The sequence below is a fragment of the Hevea brasiliensis genome, chromosome 4 (assembly GCF_030052815.1).
Source record: "Hevea brasiliensis isolate MT/VB/25A 57/8 chromosome 4, ASM3005281v1, whole genome shotgun sequence".
Lineage (NCBI taxonomy): Eukaryota > Viridiplantae > Streptophyta > Magnoliopsida > Malpighiales > Euphorbiaceae > Hevea > Hevea brasiliensis.
In genome coordinates, this window is record NC_079496.1 from 23,881,867 (window position 1) to 23,897,359 (window position 15,493).

A 15,493-nucleotide genomic window follows, 5' to 3' on the forward strand; every position below is an offset into this window, starting at 1 on the left:
AGATGCTCACCTATAAAAGATCTGCACTATCACTTACAATGTTTTCTTTCTTTGTGCGACACTTTTAAGATGAATGGGGTCTTTAATTAAGCTATTAGACTCTAAGCATTCCAGTAAGAAAGTGGCTACTTTCTCAATCAGTTGGGACATTCACCACTTAGGAGGATCTCTCACTAGCCTTCCTAGCAAGGTACTTCCTATTTGCGAAGACTGCAAAACTGAGGTTAAAGCTAAATACTTTTAGACAAAGGGAAGGAGAATCGCTCTATGACCCATGAGAAAAATATAAAGACCTACAAAGGAAATGTCCACACCATGGCATAGAAGACTAGCTCCTTATTCAAAATTTATATAATGGATTGCTACCATCCATAAGGAGTACAAGTTGATTCAGCAGTAGAAGGAGACCTCATAGAGAAAATAGTAGCTAAAGCTTTGGAATTGCTCGAGAGGGTTGCTTATCATAACTTCGAGTGGTCAAACAAGAGGGGAGATGTAAGAAGAACAACAGGGATCTTGGAATTGGATGCCCTCAGCATGATTAATGTCTAGTTTGACTAGCTCATAAAAAGCCTTGACAGAATGCAAGCCAATGTAGTAGGGTCAAGCAACCAACACTACGATAATTGTGGGGGAGGTCATGCAACTTTAGAATGCAGCCATTACAGTGAACCTTCCATAGAGCAGCTGAACTATGTGAACAATGAAGGAAACTTCAACCAGAGATAGGTTAATAATCTATATTCAAATACTTATAATCCTGGATGGAAGAACCATGCCAATTTCTCATGGTCCAATTTGCAGAATCAGTAAAATCAACCAATAAACAAATAGCATGGATATAGGCCACCACCACCTGGTTTTCAGAATAGAAGCCAGAACTTAGTGCAGCCACCACTACCACTACCACCTCAACCTCAATAGCCAGAATCCAAGTTGATCATGGAATTCATAATGGAAAGCTTCTTGACAGCACAATAATAGCATAATGAGATGATCAAACAAGTAGCTTCCAAAGTGGACCAGTTGGTTACCCATAATAAGATGCTTGAAAATTAGTTTGCCATCAAGCTAGTTCCTCAAACAAATAGATCAAAAAATTGCCAAGTCAACCAGATATGAACCCCAAGGAACATTGCAAGGTCGTTGCATTGAGGTGTCACACCTTACCCCTCTGTAAGGCATAACATGATCCCATAGAATACCTAATGAACTACCGAACTTCACCTACCGATAACTCACTAAGTACCCTACAAGAGATTTTAAAACAATTTTCTTACTTTTATAAGTGGTGAGCATTTTCTAATAGGTACTAAAATCATTTATTCAAAGTTGAAAACTAGTTAAATTTTTTTTTTGCCCATTTTATTTTTCCGTAAATTTTATAAAAATTTCGGCAGAGTGCCATCTATATTTTGAGAAAACAGTTCTTCAAATACCTGTAAAAAGCACTTCTAATAATTTATGTCCACAATTTCAACAACTCCACAACAATCCCAACCAATTTCTCAAGTTTCAAAATTCAATAATCCTCACTTCTCAATTTCCAAAAATTCAGTAATCATCAAGATACTGTCAATCAATTTCATTCATTCATATTTCATTAAAAATAAACAATTTATGTATATATCATATTAAAAATTTACATTAAAAGAAATTCAAACTAAATTTTATTACAACTTTATACAAACTTTGTACAAACTGCTCAAGACCAATTTTACATGTCCATACAATTACATGCATTACATACATCAGAATAAATTTTTACAGTCGGGGTATAAATCATACCCGATAACTTCAAAGTAGGTAGCTCCTCTGTCCTCAGTAGCTCAATTTGCTACTCCTCTAGTCTCTAAATCTGCGACAGCAATAACAGTTATCGCTGAGTACTAGGACCCAGTGGTGCTCAACATACTAAAATAATCTTTATGCAGAGTTTAAATTGTATTTATTCAAAAATTGGACTGAACATGAGAATTAAATACAAAACATGAATTATGAGATTTTAATCCAAACAATTTCATTTTGAAGTGTCAAAATCAATTTCATAAAACCCACAGTTATATCATGCCATTCGAAACAAATATAATCTCAATAGCCAGAGGCTAAATAGAAGTCACATCACAAGGCTAGCTAGCTCAAGTATATGGATATCCATTCAATTTCTTCTTCTACTAGCACACACCTCAATACTTCAGCCAGAGAAGGAATCAAAATTCGAAACTGATTACCCCCACTAGTCATGCTAGTGAGGTGTTCAAATATATGGTCATGACACTGTGGTTTCAAAACTTATCTTGACAATTTACTAAATATTTATACCATCTCAAATATACACAAATAACTTCTAACAATTTAAATAAAAAGCATCATAATAATATCACAATTCAATATTTCAAATTATTCAAAACAATATACAGGAGATAATTTACAAAAATTATACGTTGTGCACAAACCTTAAGCGAGTAGCCTCTTGGCCTTGACTCGATTCCTTGGGTTCTTTCTCGGTGTTCTTTTCCACTGAAACACACAATTTCACAGTGTTTCAGTACCATAACTTAGCATAAATCTAAAAATAAATTTAAATTCACTTTTATCTAGCTCTAATGTGCTAAACTTGACGTTCTTTAAATTTTGTGTTTTGGAGTTACTATTCATAACACTATTCAAGTTAATTTATTAACTTTCTAAGGCTTAATAGCTATGGGAATTCCAACTTCACCCACATACCACATTTTGGTCACTAAATTTGTTGGTTTTGGTTGTTTACTCAAATTCTAAGTCTTTTTGGCAAATTTGCAAATTTTCAGTTTTGGTGTCTTAAGTTGCACTGTTCCATTGGTTATTTTTCTGTTAGAATTTGGCAAAACTTTCTTCACAGAAAATGTTTCCTATTGTCCTAACTTTATTCTTCTTTTTGAATCAATCCAATTGGAGTTTTGTAGCTCAAGTTATAGCCATTTGAATCATGGTTGCCAGATTGGACTTAACCCAAATTTCTGGGCACCAAACTAGTTCTAGCAGTTTTAGGTTACCAAACTTGGGTGGCCAAATGACTTGGTTAAGCACATAATTTGGGTTTATATTCTTCATGAAAGTTTTAGGTCTATATCTCAACTGTCCACTGGTAAAATTTCAGGTCATTTAGACCTGCCTAGCTCAAGTTATGGCCAAATGAACAAACACTTTTCATTTGGTCATTTTTGTACAGGTCAGACTGAGAAAATCAGGAATTGGTCAATTTGTTCACTAGGTTTTGGTCACTTTTTGGGCATGATTCCTAAATGAAAATTGTGTCATTTTGTGTCTATTTTCATTCCCAATTGGTCTCATGCCAATTAGACTTGTAAATTTTCAGTTTAGGTCCCTCAAATGGACATTGGTCCTGCTGCCTGTAGCATGACCACATTCAATCCGAATTTAAACTCAATTCCAACACTTCCAACACACTTCATTTGGTCGCAAATGACCATTTCTCACCTCAAACTAGGTCAAACACATCATTTCACAATTTCTAATATTTTTGACTCCTAAACCCTAAGTGTCCAAAACCCTAGTTCACCAATTCATTGCATTTAGCTAATTCAAGGCATTTAACCATAATCATTCAACTCCTTGATGTTTATATTCCCCTTTAATTCAATCAAACCATGCAAATCATACTCCCACACATGCTGGCTGAAATTCCCCCTCTTCCTAATCATGCAAATTTTTCCAATTTCTTCATATAATCTCATCCATTCCTACCCTAAATCCATCATGTATACTAAAAAGAAAGGTTAGATTAGCTTACCTTAAGTGAGCAGAATTTATATCTCCATTTCTTCAAACTTTGCTTGATTTATTTACTCCCAATCTTCTTATGAAAGCTCAAACACAATTTTTAGTTAAGGGATGTAGGGATTTCATGGCATAATTTAGGGTTTAAGAGAGCTTTAGGTGGGCTTCAATGGAGGTTTCATGAAGAAAATGAAAGAGATGGGAGAGAGAGAGTGGACGGCTTGAAGAAGAAGAAGAAGACCAATTTTTTTTTCTTTCTTAATTTGTCTTTTATTTGTTAGAAATTATCCCAAAATTTCAAATTTTAAAAATAAAAATTTATTGCATCATGCTTATGTCACCACATGATGTCATTACTTTTTCAACTTTTCTTTTTCTCTTTTTTTTTCATTCATTTTTCCATTAGTTCTTTAATTTAATTCTCAACTCTAAAATTTTCTTTTCTCCGATTTTATTTGACAGTTAGGTCAGGAGTCAGCTCTCGGGGTTAATTGACCAAATTGCCCTTCGCCGGTTCAACCCAGTTTGCAAATAATTCAATATTTCTTCCGGTTTCCTGACCTAATTATTTGACTGGCTTAACAATTCTTTTTTGTGATTTTCTCTTTTCCACTGTGTTTACAATAGTCTTAAGGATCGCGGCGTCACATTTTACGATTCGAAATTTGAGTTTAAATTGACTTCGCAGTCCTTCCCGAGAAGGTCACCCATCGCTGTGACTCTCGGCTCGTTTAACTTCTTATGTTCTCTTTTTCTTATTTATACTTAACTAATTGACAATTACTAATTATTTGTGTTCATGGCTTATCTAGTTGTCTTAAGTGTGGTTCTAATCCCCTTAATTATCCAGACTAACTTCGGTCACCAGAATAGTGAAATGTACCAGGCTATACAAATTGGGGTGTTACAATACTCCCCCCGTTAAAATAAATTTCGTCTCGAAATTTTTCCTGGTATCAATCTCTGAACAGCTGTGGGTGCTGTCTCCTCATGTCCTCCTCTCATTCCTAAGTAGCCTCCTGGCCCGAATGATGGTTCCACAACACTTTTACTTACGGGATCTGCTTATTTTGTAGCTGCTTCATCTCATAACCCAGAATCTCTATGGGTTCTTCCTCATATGTGAGGTCTGGATTCACTTCAATTTCTTCTACTAGTAGTACATGAGATGGGTCTGATTGATACCTCCTCAACATAGACACATGGAAGACATTATGTATCTTCTCCAACTCAGGAGGTAGCGCCAATCGATATGCCAAAGGACCCACTCTTTCTAGAACCTCATAAGGCCCGATAAAACGAGGACTTAGTTTCCCCTTCCTGTCGAATCTCATAATTCTCTTCCAAGGAGAAACCTCGAGGAATACTTTCTCACCCACTGCATACTCAATATCTCTTCTCTTTAAATCAATGTAGGATTTCTGACGGTCTGATGCAGTCTTAAGTCGATCTCTGATCAATCTGATTTTCTCTTCAGTTTGTTGAACAATTTCTGGCCCAATCATCTTCCTTTCACCCACGTCATCCCAACACAACGGGGTTCTACATTTTCTGCCATACAAAGCTTCATATGGAGGCATCCCAATGCTTGATTGGTAGCTGTTGTTGTAAGCAAACTCAATCAAAGGCAAGTGTGTGTCCCAACTGCCCTCAAATTCAATTACACAAGCCCGTAGCATATCCTCCAAGATCTGAATTACCCTCTCGGACTGGCCATCTGTGTCACACCTTACCCCTCTGTAAGGCATAACATGATCCCATAGAATACCTAATGAACTACCGAACTTCACCTATCGATAATTCATTAAGTACACTACAAGGGATTTTAAAACTATTTTCTTACATTTTGGAAGTGGTGAGTATTTTGATAGGAATTAAAATCATTTAAAAACTAGTAAAAAATTTTGTCCATTTTTACTTTTCCGTAAATTTTATAAAAATTTTGGCAGAATGCCGTCTGTATTTTGAGAAAACAGTTCTTCAAATACCAAAGAAAAATACTTCCAATAAATTTTCTACAACTCCCAACCTCCAAATAATCTCAAGTCATCACAATTCAATCATTCCACAATTTAACCAAAAATTTATCAACTTAAAATATTTCATAACTTCATTCACAGTGCATATAGTACGAAATTCACAAATACAAATCTTAATTTACAAAAGAATATCCAAAAATAATATTATTACAATTTATTATACAACTGCTCAACTTTACATTGATACATAAAACATTACAATATTTACATCAAAATAACTACAAGGGTATAAAATAATACCCGTACAAAAAGATCAGTATAGTCCTTAATTTCAATAGCAGCTCACTCTGCTGCTTTCTCCTCTCTCTTATCTGCGACAGCAAAATAAGCTATCGCTGAGTATAAAAAAACTCAGTGGTGCACAATAAAAATTTAAAATACAATACATAAATTATTCATTGACAAAACACAATTTAAATGTTGCACAATTATATTTTACCAATTATCAAAACTCATTATAGCAAAATTTTTGGGTCAAATAATTTAATAAACACAGTGTTGCCAATTCATACACAACTTAAGCCATGACACAAAATTTCCGATCAATGCCGCATTGTACACCACGACAAAGCAATCTATAACCTCACTAATTGAAATCAATGAGGGAGGTGGTTAGCTAGCTAATGAGTACTCATCCGATCTATAACCTCAACTGGTAAACCAGAAAGGGAGGAAAATAATCGATCTCAACCCCATAAATGGGGGAATAATATGGTACTGTCATGCTAAGTGTGAATCCGAAATCAATTTAAAACAATTTATTCAAATATTGCATACAAAAATCAAATCAATTTCCAAAGTTACATTTTCATTCACAAAGTGGCAACACAAAAGTCCTTAACTCATAATGCATACTAAATCCATTTTTCGATGGTAAAATGCTTAAATAGGGTTTATTGTGCACAAACCTGACGTGAGTCGCCTCTAGGCCTTAACTCAGTGTTTTAGACTTTCTGAGCCTTTTTCAGCTGAAACACACAGTTTCACAGTGTTTCAGTACCATAACTTAGCATAAATCTAAAAATAAATTCAAATTCACTTTTATCTAGCTTATATATGCTAAACTTGACGTTCTTTAAAATTTGTGTTTCGGGGTTACTATTCGCTACACATTCAAGTCAATTTGTTGACTTTCTAAGGCTTAATAGGTATGGGAACTCTAACTTCACCCACATACCACATTTTGGTTACCAAACTTGTTGGTTTTGGTCATTTTCTCAAAACTTAAGTCTTTTAGGCAAAATTGCAAATTTTCAGTTTTGGTGTCTTAGGTTGCACTTTTCCATTGGTCATTTACTATTAGAATTTGGCTAAGTTTTCTTCATAGAAAATGTTCCCTATTATCTTAACTTTATTCTCCTTTTTGAATCACTCCAATTGGAGTTTTGTAGCTCAAGTTATAGTCATTTGAATCATGACTGCCAGATTGGACTTAACCTAGATTTCTGGGCACCAAATTGGTTCTGGTAATTTTAGGTCGCCAACTTTGGGTGGCCAAATGACTTGGTTAAGGGAAAAATTTGGATTGGTTTTCTTCATGAAAGTTGTTGGTCTATATCTCAAATATCCACTAGTAAAATTTCAGGTCATTTAGACCTGTTTAGCTCAAGTTATGGCCAAATGAACAAACACTGTTCATTTGGTCATTTTTTTACAGGTCAGACTGAGAAAATCCGGATTTGGTCAATTTGTTCACTAGGTTTGGGTCACTTTTTGGGCATAATTCCTGAATGAAAATTGTGTCATTTTGTGTCTATTTTCATTCCCAATTGGTCTCATACCAATTAGACTTGTAAATTGTTAGTTTTGGTCCCTCAAAGGGACCTTGGTCCTGCTGCCTGCAGCATGACCACATTGAATCCGAATTTAAACTCAACTACAAAATTTCCAACACACTTCATTTGGTCACAAATGATCATTTCTCACCTCAAACTAGGTCAAACACATCATTTCACCATTTCTCCAAATTTTATCTCCCAAACCCTAAGTTGAAAACCCTAACTTCCATGTTTAGCTCATTTGTTGAATTCTAAATACATATTTAGTATTTATAAACTCATTCACACTTAACTAATTCATAATTTGTATTAAAATTATCCATCCTCAAACCTAAACCCTAGCTGCCCAAATTTCTTTTTGGTCCACCATGCTTGATTTTATTCACTTATTTGTTAATTCCAAGTGTAACTTAGCTACTTAAACATAAATTCAAAGAGAGAATGGAGGAAGAATACCAACCTTGTGCAGAATTTTTCCACCTCTCTAAACTTCTTCTTTCTTTTTCTTTTTGTTGTAAATCTCCTTATCAAGATATAGTTACAAGATTTAGTGATGGAGAGTAGGGTTTCTATGGTGGGAATTAAGGTTTCTTCAAGCTCAAAATGAGCTTTAATGGAGATTTTGTGAGGGAGAGGGTGAGAGAAAGAGAGGACGGCAAGGTGAAAGAAATGGGACTTTTTGCATTTTTTTTTCTTTTTATCAAATTTATCCTCTTGGAAGACCAATTTTATCCAATTTTTTAATTTTTAATTTTATTAGTATTTATGACATCATGCATGATGTCATGCATAATGTCATCTCTTTTCACTTTTTCATTTTCTTTTTATTTTTCTATTTATTTTTTCATTAGTTCTTTAATTTAATTTCCATTTCTGAAATTTTCTTTTCTCCGATTTTATTTGACAGTTAGGTCAGGAGTTAGCTCTCGGGGTCAATTGACCAAATTGCCCCTCGCCGATTCAACCCGGTTTGTAAATAATTCAATATTTCTTCCGACTCCCTGACCTAATTATTTGACTGACTTAACAACCTTTTTCCGTGATTTTCTCTTTCCACTACAATAGTCTTAAGGACACGGCGTCACATTTTACGGTTCGAAATTTGAGTTTAAATCGACTTCGCAGTCCTTCCCGAGAAGGTCACCCATCACTATGACTCTCGGCTCGTTTAACTTCTTATGTTGTATTTTTTTTATTTATACTTAACTAATTGACAATTACTAATTATTTGTGTTTATGGCTTATCTAGTTGTGTAACACCCTAGGTAAATCCCACATCGACAAAACACGGGAGAGATGCTAGGTTTATAAATTGGCGGTTTGTAACTCCTAGTGACGCGTTTTAAAACCGTGAGGGCTTCGGCCCAGAGCGGACAATATCACTAGTGGGCCTGGCCATTACATTTGTTGTATTAGAGCCGCTCCGCGTGCAACCTTGAGTGATGATGGGGCAAACCTCAGTGAGGATGCTGAGTCCCATAAGGGGGGTGGATTGTAAAACCCTAGGTAAATCCCACATCGGCAAAACACGGGAGAGATGCTAGGTTTATAAGTTGGCGGTTCGTAACCCCTAGTGACGGGTTTTAAAACCGTGAGGGCTTCGGCCCAGAGCGGACAATATCACTAGTGGGCCGGGCCATTATAAGTTGTCTTAAGTGTGGTTCTAATCCCCTTAATTGTCCGGACCGACTCCGGTCACTGGAATAGTGAAATATACCAAGCTATACAAATAGGGGTGTTATAATTCTCCCTCCCTTAAATAAATTTCGTCTCAAAATTTTACCTGGTATCAATCTCTGAACAGTTGTGGGTGTTGTCTCCTCATGTCTTCCTCTCATTCCCAAGTAGACTCCTGGCCTGAATGATGGTTCCACAGCACTTTCACTAACGGGATTTGCTTGTTCCGTAGCTATTTCACCTCATAAGCCAGAATCTCTATGGGTTCTTCCTCATATGTGAGGTCTGGATTCACTTCAATTTCCTCTACTGGTAGTACATGAGATGGGTCTGATCGATACCTCCTCAACATAGACACTTGGAAGACATTATGTATCTTCTCCAACTCTGGAGGTAGTGCCAATCGATATGCCAAAGGACCCACTCTTTCTGGAACCTCATATGGACCAATGAATCGAGGACTCAGTTTCCCCTTTCTGCCAAATCTCATAATTCTCTTCCAAGGGGAAACCATGAGGAATACTTTCTCACCCACTGCATACTCAATATCTCTTTTCTTCAGATCAATATAGGACTTCTGATGGTCTGACACCCTGATTTTCTCCTCAGTCTGCTAAACAATTTCAGGTCCAATCATTTTCCTTTCACCCATGTCATCCCAACACAACGGGGTTCTACATTTTCTGCCATACAAAGCTTCATATGGAGGCATCCCAAAGCTTGATTGGTAGCTGTTGTTGTAAGCAAACTCAATCAAAGGCAAGTGTGTGTCCCAACTGCCCTCAAACTTAATCACACAAGCCCGTAGCATGTCCTCCAAGATCTGAATTACCCTCTCAGATTGGCCATCTGTCTGTGGGTGGAATGCCGTACTGAAGTTCAATCTAGTTCCTGGGGCTCTCTGAAGACTAACCCAGAATCTAGAAGTGAACCTAGGATCTTTGTCTGATACGATGGATACTGGCACTCCATGCAGTCTCACAATCTCATCAATGTACAACTTGGCCAATCTTTCTAAACTGTAGTCCATTCGAACTGGCAGAAAATGAGCAGACTTGGTCAGTCTGTCAACAATGACCCATACTGCATCATGACTCTTCTGTGTCCTCGAAAGTCCCATCACAAAATCCATTGTTATTCTCTCCCATTTTCATTTTGGTACTGGTAGTGGATGTAACAACCCAGCGGGTACTTGATGCTCTACCTTCACTTGCTGACAAGTTAGGCATTTGGAAACAAACTCTGCCACATCTCTTTTTATACCCATCCACCAGTAATGCTCCTTTAGCCCTCTGTACATTTTTGTACCACCAGGGTGCATGGCAAAAGGAGACTCATGTGCTTCCTTCAAAATGATCTGCCTCAAATCAACATCATTAGGAACACACATTCTGTCTTAGTGTAGCAATAGACCATAATCTCTTATTGAGAATTCTGGTTTCTTGCCCTGCTGGACTTCTTCCAACAGCCTCTGATACTTCTGATCATTCTGAGTAGCCATTCTGATATGAACAATCAACACTGGCTGTACATGCCATGCAACTGTTGTCTGCCCCTCATCATTAATCTCTAATCTGGTATGTAATGATCTCAACTCATGTACCATCGCCAAAGGAGTAACCCATAGACTTGCCATAGTCTTGCGACTTAAGGTGTTAGCTACAACATTAACTTTCCCTGGCTGATAGTCTATCAGACAATCATAGTCTTTTATCAACTCTAACCATCTCCTCTGTCTCAAATTCAACTCTTTCTGGGTGCCCAAATACTTCAAACTCTTATGATCTGTGTAGATGTAGCACTTCTCCCCATACAAATAATGTCTCCAGATCTTAAAAGCGAACACAATAGCTGCAAGCTCCAACTCATGTGTCGGATAATTCCTCTCATGTGGTTTTAGCTGGCGTGATGCATAGGCAATGACATTTCGATCTTGCATCAACACACAACCTAACCCATTGTGAGAAGCATCGCTATAAACTGTTTATTCTTTACCCAGTGTAGGTAAAGTTAGGACTGAAGCCTCAGTCAAACATTTCTTCAATTCATCAAAACTCTGCCGGCATTTGTCCGTTCATTGAAATTTCATATCTTTCCTAAGCAGCTTGGTCAATGGAGATGCCAACATGGAGAATCCCTTCACAAATCGACGGTAGTATCCAGCTAACCCAAGAATACTTCGAATCTCTGTGATATTTCTGGGTGGCTTCCAATTAAGGACAACTTCTATCTTGCTAGGATCTACCTTAATAGCCTCTGCTGATACTATGTGCCCCAAAAAGGATATCTCCTTTAGCCAAAATTCACATTTTGACAATTTGGAGTATAGCTGTTCTCCCTCGAAGTTTGTAGTACAATGCGCAGATGTCTATCATGCTCTTCTACATTCCTCGAATATACCAATATATCATCTATGAATACCATAACAAACTGGTCGAGGTATGGTCTGAAGATAGTGTTCATCAGATCCATAAAAGCAGCCAGAGCATTAGTTAACCCGAATGGCATGACCAAGAACTCATAATGGCCATAGCTGGTTCTAAAGGCAGTTTTAGAAATACTCTGCTCTTGTACTTTCAGCTGATAATAACCTGATCTCAGGTCAATTTTGGAGAACATAGCTGCACCCCTCAACTGATCAAATAAGTCATCAATGCGAGGCAATGGGTATCTGTTCTTTATTGTCACCTTATTCAACTGTCGATAGTCAATGCATAAGCGGAGAGTGCCATCTTTCTTCTTTACAAATAACACTGGCGCTCCCCAAGGTGACACACTAGGGTGGATAAAGCCCTTGTCAAGCAGTTCTTGTAACTGCACTTTGAATTCTTTTAGTTCTGCTGGTGCCATTCTATATGGTGTTATAGAGATTGGGTCCACACCAGGCATAACATCAATCTCAAACTGTACCTCTCTTTTTGGAGGTAATCTTGGCAATTCATCAGGAAACACATCCAGAAAGTCACATACTGTGGGGATGTCCCTCAATGCTGGACTACCCACTTGGGTGTCTATCACATGTGCCAAGTATGCCTCACACCCCTTCTTAATCATTTTTCTGGCTAGTACAGCTGAAATGATGTTTGAAGGCAATAACTGCCTCTCCCCATGTATTACTACATCACCATACTGAGGGAGACCAAAAGTGACTATCTTGATCTCTGATCAATCATCGCATGATGCCTGGCTAACCAATCCATGCCCAAGATAATGTCATAATCTCTGAAGGGCATTTCAATCAAATCAGACAGAAAAGTGTATCCTTGGATCACCAAAGGACAATCCATATATAATTTATTTACCCTAACCTCCTGGCCTAATGGACTAGTTACTAGCACATCATAGTCTATTGGTACACACTGAATAGCAGTAGAACACATACACTAGCACTAACATACGAATGTGTGGAGCCAGGATAAAATAACACATGTACATCTTAGTCAAGGATGGAGAAAATACCAGCTACTACGTCTGATGTTTCAGCCTCCTCCCTCTGACGCATGGTATACACTTTGACTGGTGCGCCACTGGATACTGGCTGGTTAATAGTGCTTTGACTTCCAGGAGTGTTACCAGGACCCCTACCTCTGTGACCCTCTAGGTGCAGAGACTTGGGCTGATCCCTCAGATGTAGCAGAAGGTCTAGATCGGCGCGGACTAGTACAATCCTTAGCAAAATGTCCGCTCCCTCCACAGTTATAGCATGCACCTATGGCCTTGAAACACACCCCACCGTGTGTTCTACCACAGGTTTCACACTGCCGAACTGATAAAGATCCTCGAGGTGCTTACTAGGTCTGTTGACCAGACCGAGGTGGTCTTTGGCCAGAGAATCTGCCTCTGCCAGATCTACGGGAGCTGGATCCCCCAAACTGTTTCCTCTTCCCAGAACCACTCTCAGGTGCTTGTCCAGCAATATTTTCAATCTTCTCTTTCTCTTGTATACCCTTCTTCACTGCCCCTTCTGATTCTATCCTTTTCAATTCCAAGGCCTGTGAGATCAACTCAGAGAAATTCTAATGTCGAAAATCCATAACTTGCATTCTCAGATTCGGTCTTAACCCAGCCTCAAACCTCTTACATCTATCTCTGGGGGTGGAGACTAAGCTTTCAGCGTAGTGGCTCAGTCGAGAGAAGTCTTTCTCATATTCTGCTATGGTTCTGTCCCTTTGTTTCAAACTCAGGAATTCTTGTAACTTCATATCCACATATGCATCAGGGACCCACTTCTGTCGAAACTCCCTCAAAAAGTCTGACCAAGTAAGGACTAGAGGTTCTACCAGGCTATGGGGGATGGTCTTCCACCATTCATACGCATCCCCTTGCAACAAAGAAACAGAATACTCGAACTTCAGCTCTTCTGCACACTGCAACTTCCTGAAAACCCGTTCCATTCGATCTAACCACTGTTCTGCCTCCAGTGGATCCATAGTGCCCTTAAACTCGATGGCCCCAAATTTCATCAATTTTTCATATTGTCGAGCTGAGGACTGTGGTTGTGCTACAGGTGCTTGCATCTGAGCTTGGGGTGGCACATTTCCTGCCATTTGTTGGAAAAACACAGCCATCTGCTGTGCAAACTGAGCAGGAAACTGCAGTGCTGGAGTAGGAGCTGGAGTGGCTGATCCACTTACGTTTTGGAGTGCTGGGGCTTCCCCTTGAACCTCAGCCTCAACAGATTGTTCCACGGAATGATCTCCTTCTTCCATTCTGTTTTCTCAAAATTTCTACTTCCTGAGATCAAACACAAGGAGGTTGACCTCCGTTAGTGCATATTCATGATGTAAATATGTCATATGTATCAATTAAAGACACTTGAGCAGTTGTACTTATCAAAGAAATATTCACATATATAGTCAAAATTTATTGTAAAACCATGCTCTGATACCACTAAAACATGTCACACCTTACCCCTCTGTAAGGCATAACATGATCCTGTAGAATACCTAATGAACTACCGAACTTCACCTACTGACAATTCATTAAGTACACTACAAGGGATTTTAAAACCATTTTCTTACATTTTGGAAGTGGTGAGCATTTTGATAGGAATTAAAATCATTTATTCAAAGCTTAAAAACTTTTAAAAAATTTTATCCATTTTTATTTTTTCGTAAATTTTATAAAAATTTCGACAGAGTGCCGTCTGTATTTTGAGAAAACAGTTCCTCAAATACCTGAGAAAAACACTTCCAATAAAATTTCTACGACTCCCAACCTCCAAATAATCTCAAGTCAACACAATTCAATCAATCCACAATTTAACCAAAAATTTATCAATTTAAAATATTTCATAACTTCATTCACAGTGCATATAGTACGAAATTCACAAATACAAATCTTAATTTACAAAAGAAAATCCAAAAATAATATTATTACAATTTATTATACAACTGCTCAACTTTACATTAATACATAAAACATTACAATATTTATATCAAAATAACTACAAGGGTATAAAACAATACTCGTACAAAAAGATCAGTGTAGTCCTCAATTTCAATAGCAGCTCACTCTGCTGCTTTCTCCTCGCTCTTATCTGCGACAGCAAAATAAGCTATTGCTGAGTATAAAAATACTCAGTGGTGCACAATAAAAATTTAAAATACAATACATAAATCATTCATTGACAAAACACAATTTAAATGTTGCACAATTATATTTCACCAATTATCAAAACTCATTATAGCAAAATTTTTGGGTCAAATAATTTAATAAACATAGTGTTGCCAATTCATACACAACTTAAGCCATGATAAAAAATTTCCGATGAATGCCGCGTTGTACACCACGACAAAGTAATCTACAACCCGACTAATCGAAATCAATGAGGGAGGTAGCTAGCTAGAATGAGTTTTGAATCACTCCAATTGGAGTTTTGTAGCTCAAGTTATAGCCATTTGAATCATGGCTGCCGGATTGGACTTAACCCAGATTTCTGGGCACCTAACTGGTTTTGGCAGTTTTAGGTCACCAACTTTGGGTGGCCAAATGACTTGGTTAAGGGAAAAATTTGGATTGGTGCTCTTCATGAAAGTTGTTGGTCTATATCACAACTATCCACTGGTAAAATTTTAGGTCATTTAGACTTGCCTAGCTCAAGTTATGGCCAAATGTTGTACAGGTCAGACTCAGAAAATCCGAATTCGGTCAATTTGTTCACTAGGTTTTGGTCACTTTTTAGGCATGATTCCTAAATGAAAATTGTCACTTTGTCTC